The sequence below is a fragment of the Arachis ipaensis genome, chromosome B5 (genome assembly GCF_059453495.1).
Source record: "Arachis ipaensis isolate K30076 ecotype BB chromosome B5, ASM5945349v1, whole genome shotgun sequence".
In the NCBI taxonomy this organism is placed as follows: domain Eukaryota; kingdom Viridiplantae; phylum Streptophyta; class Magnoliopsida; order Fabales; family Fabaceae; genus Arachis; species Arachis ipaensis.
Window position 1 is genome coordinate 114772516 of NC_142440.1, and position 5132 is coordinate 114777647.

General features: G+C 41.1%; 1 non-coding gene across 1 annotated transcript; it reads left to right on the forward strand.

The window, feature by feature from the left end:
* The first annotated feature begins 4190 nt into the window (after positions 1 to 4190).
* Positions 4191 to 4297, forward strand: LOC148565447 (small nucleolar RNA R71). Its single transcript, XR_015885336.1, has one exon. It is a non-coding gene; the product is annotated as a small nucleolar RNA R71 (small nucleolar RNA).
* The last annotated feature ends 835 nt before the right edge of the window (positions 4298 to 5132 follow it).

Below are 5132 nucleotides of genomic sequence, written 5' to 3' on the forward strand. Positions count from 1 at the left end.
GAAGGAACCGTAAAGCTGTCAAGCCTGACCTCTTCGCACTCAATCGACCATAACATGAGCTACAGAGGTCCAAATGAGATGGTTCTAGTTGTGTTGGAAAGCTAACATCCGGGGCTTCAAAATGATATAAAATTTTTCATAGTTGCCTAACGTCTAGGGATGCGCACATGCACTGTATGCGTGCACGCCGATAGAGCAGCGTGGGTCCACTTTGGGCAACTCGTTAGGGGTGATTTCTAGCTCATTTTGGACCCAATCCAACCCATTTCTGATGCTATTTCATGCAGAATTCAAGCTTGGGAAAGGGGGGAGCAATTGTTTGTAGTTTTGGCATCATGTAGGTTAGTTTTTAGAGAGAGAAGCTCTATCTTCTCTCTAGAATTAGGTTAGGTTAATCTCTCCTAGATCTAGGTTCAAGCTCATCTTTTCATCTTGTTTCCTTTATGATTTCTTGCTTCTACACTTCCATTCTCTTAGTTTATGATGTTAATTTCCCTTTTATGCTCTCTTTTATGTTCATGGATGCTTATGTTGGATTTAGATCTCTTTTAATGAAATTTAATGTTTGATGTTCTTTTAATTGATGATTTGAGTTGTTGATTTACTTTTCTTGCAATTGGTAGTTGGTAGATTTATTATTCTTGCACTTTTACCATACTTTCCATTTGTACCCACCAAGTGTTTGACAAAATGCTTGGTTGGGATTTAGAGTAGATTTTGAGCATTCTTGGCTTGGAAAGAGTAATTAGGTAATCTTGAGTCATGAAAACCCAACTTATATTGGTGATCTAGAGTTGTTGGCTAGCATGATTTCCATTGACTCTAATCTCTTGCTAATTCAATTAGAAGGTGATTAGGACTTTTAGATTGAGATTAGCTAGTCTTATTAGACTTTCTCTCATGGAAGATAACCTATATCTTCTTCCATCATTGGGGATGACGTAATAAGATAAATTCTTGTTAATTATTGTTATTAGTGACTAGGATGGAAAGCCTATGATCTCAATCCTTGTCATGAATGTCTCTCTTTATTACTTGCTTTCTTTAGTTACTTGCTTGATTTATTCTTCTTGTCATTTAATTCTTGCCCCTTTACTTTCTTGCAAAAATATAAAATCAAACCCATTGCATCCTCATAGCTAATAATTGAGCACTTCATTGCAATTCCTTGTGAGACGACCCGGAGTCTAAATACTTCAGTTAATTCTTATTTGGGGTTTGTACTTGTGACAACCAAATTTTTGCATGTGAGGATTCTTTGTTGGTGTAGAACTATACTTGCAACGAGAATTCATTCAATTGAGGAAATTCTATATCGACAAAAGTTCTCACATCAAAATGGCGCCGTTGCCGGGGAGTTGCAATGGTGTTATGTTATTGGCTATTGTGAATATGTGAATATGTTTGCCTTTTGCTTATTTGTTACTTTTTGTTAGGCTTAGGACTTTGTTGCTTATTTTTGTTAGCTTTTGTTTTTATTTGCTATATGAATTCTCATCCCTTTGGCTATGAGTTTGACTCAAATTATGTTGTAGGAAATGGAAACTTTAATGACAATATACATCAAGGATGGAATAATCAAAGGTGGGAAGAGCCTCAAGGGATTGATCACCCTTCTTGGCAACAACAACCTCCGAATTCTTATGGGTATAACTCTCATCCTAATACATATCAATCTAATGGATGTGGTGACCCTTATTGTGATTGTCAACAACCACCACCATATGCCTATGAACCACCCCCTCAACATAATTTTGAACCACCTTACTCACAAGCCCCTTTTCACCAAACACCTCCATATGGCCCTAATCCTTATCCACCCTACCAACCACCTTATGAGCCATATGAACTATACATAGAACCACCACAATTCCAACACAACTACTCTCAAGAACCACCTCAATATACACCAACTCCATACCCTTACCAAGGTGAACCAACTTCCAATCATGAAACTTTCCTCTCAAACAATGAACTCTCTCTTCCACCACCGCCCCCCGATGAAGCCCTTATGCTAGAATTAAGAGATCTTGACTCTCATATGCAAAGGCAACAAGAGGGGATGGAAAAGGAGTTTAAGGAGCTAGGAGCCAAGATGGCTATCCTAGCGGAAGCCGTTAGCCATATGGTCTCATCCCGCCTAAGCCTATATGATCAAGGCTCTCCCATTGTTGAATATGGAGAAGCAATCAAGGAGCATAGTGAGGGAGTGAGTTTAGAGCTTCAAGGTGAAGAAGAGGAGTTGAAGCAAGAATTGGCACAAGGGGAGGAAGTTAAGATAACTGAGCCGGAAGAAGTGGTTAAAGAGCTAGGCGACATTGAACAAGAGGTGGATTTCAAGCTTGAAGACACTTCATTGCAATTTCTTGTGAGACGACCCGGAGTCTAAATACTTCGTTTAATTCTTATTTGGGGTTTGTACTTGTGACAACCAAATTTTTGCATGTGAGGATTCTTTGTTGGTGTAGAACTATACTTGCAACGAGAATTCATTCAATTGAGGAAATTCTATATCGACAAAAGTTCTCACATCAACGGGCTGTCTTTAAGAATGGCCTTCCAAGGAGTATGGATGATGGCTTGTTTGAGTCAATGGGGGTGTCTCCAAAATGTTAAAATCAACTGGAAAGAGCAATCCTTGAATATTGACTAGGACATTTTCGGCGATCCCAACAACGGACACAATACTCTTGTCGGCTAGTACAAACCTCGCCCCGGACCTCTTTAGGGGTGACAAATTCAATCTTTCATAAATGGGGAGTAGCATAATGCTCACACACGCCCCTAGATCACACATACAGTCCATGAATTTTTTCCCGCCAGTCAAATAAGTGACCATACATGGGCCGGAATCATTGCATTTTTCAGGAAGTAAAGAGGAAATAGAATCATCTACCGGCCTTGTGTTGAGGTTTCCAAGCTTCTCTTTGTGAGTGCAAACATCTTTAAGGAATTTGTTATATCTCAACACTTGTTGAATTGCTTGGAAGAGAGGGACGGTGACTTCAACCTTCTTGAAAACTTCTACCATAGTGAGGTCAATCTCTTCTTGTTTCTTGGCCTTCTTGGCTAAAGTTGGTAATGGAATGGGCAAAGGCTCTTCAAGCAAAGTCTTTCTCTTTGGCTCCTTGACCTTGGGTGGCTCTTCCTTGCTTTTATCAACACCTTCATCCTCATCCCTCATGACCTCCACTTCATCTTCCACATCTTCATTGTTTGTCTCCTCACTCAACTTTGTAGGTATAGCAACATTCTTATCCAATTTAGTGCCGCTCCTAAGGGTAATGGCATTGATACTACCCTTCGGATTGGGTTGGGGTTGGGAGGGCAAACTACTTGAGGTTGAAGCTTGTTGGGTGTTTTGTGCGGTTTGAGGAGGGAGAGTCAAACAGGAGAGGGCATCGGCTATTGTAGCCATATATGCTTCTTGTTTCTTGTGGAACTCTCGTTGTTCTTGCATGAAGGTGTGAATTGTGTCATTCATGTGAGGTTGGTTGGAGGGAAGGGCTTGGTTAACTTGAAGAGGGCTAGGCCTACTATGTGGGTGTTGGTACTTCCCTTGAGGTTGAGATTGTGGGGGTTGTTGGTATGTTTGTTGGTATTGTGGTTGGCCTTGGGGTTGTTGATAGTAGTAGACTTGGGCGTTTTGGTTGGGATGAGCTTGAGGAACTTGGTTCTACCTTTGGTTTGAGTTATCCCTCCACCCTTGGTTTTGGTTTCCTCCATGTTGGTTGGATCCTTGGGTGTAATTTGGTTTTTGTGGGTAAGAGTTAGCTACCAGCAATGTAGTGTCCTCTTGGAGCTGAGGACACTCATCGGTGTAATGAGTGTTACACGCACACATACCACATACCCTTGGTGGTCCTTCGATCCTTTGAGGTTGAGGTTGAGCACTTATCAAAGCTTGAGGAATTTGTTGTCCTTGGGTGAGTTGTTGCAACATAATTGTCATTTCACCAAGGGTCTTGGTTAAAATAGCATCTCCGGAGGGAGAAATTTCATTCATAGCTTTCGGTTGTGGGCTCCTCCCCCTTGAGTGCAGAGTGGAGTCCGCCAAGTCTGATATAACTTTCCATGCCTCCGCAGCGGTCTTGTTCTTAGTCAATGAACCTTCACTCGCGGCGTTAGGGAGAAGCTTGTCTTGGTGATGCATTCCTTGACAGAAATAACTGATAAGAACCAACTCATCAATCCGATGGTGAGGGCAAGACTCTAGCAACTTCTTCAATCTCTCCCAATACTCATACAAAGTTTCCCCATCCCGTTGCACAATGCAAGAAATCTCTCTTCGCAACTTGTCTATTTTCTAGGGAGGGTAGAACTTTTCTAAAAACTCTTTACGCAACAAGTCCCAGTTGGATCTAATTTCACCCGTCTGAGTATAAAATCACTCCTTCACTTTTTCTTCCAAAGAGAAAGAAAAGGCAAAGACCAACACTGCAGCTTCATCGGCCTCATGTCTTCTTGCGATTGCACAAGCAACTTGGAAATCCTTGAGATTCTTCAAGAGATCATCTCCAGGCAACCCATTGTATTTAGGGAGCAAGTTTATCGTGCCAAACTTGAGCTCAAAATTTAGATCTAAGGCCGGATACAAGATTTGAAGTGGTTGTAAGTTAAGATCAGGAGCTCCAGCCTCTTTCAAGGTGATTCTTCTAGGCGGGTCTGCCATATCAGTATCACCTGAGTCACTCAAAGAGAATTCAGTACTCCCCATAGATGAATATAGAGTCTCCCCGTTGATTGGAAAATGATGGTCACGGATGGTTGGTGATAGTGAATGGGAGTGCTCCTCAAGGGAACTCGATTCACTATCCACAAAAGCTAGCCGGCGCCGAGCTTACCTTAAACGAGTTAAAGTTCTTTCAATTTTCGGATCAAAAGTGGCCAAGCTCGGGTCTGGAAGTGACCGTGTCATTCAACTGAGGAGGCAATAAAACCATGCAATTATGAAGGGCAAAACAAAAATAGACAAGTAAACAAGAACCAACTTAACAATCAAAGACTACTAAAGTTAACTAAAGAGGAATATGGTATCTATAATTAAAGCCAAGTAGCAAACCAAAATCAAGTATTCACAATATTCACATATTTACAACAACCAAAATAGTAGCACTCATTGCACATAAAGT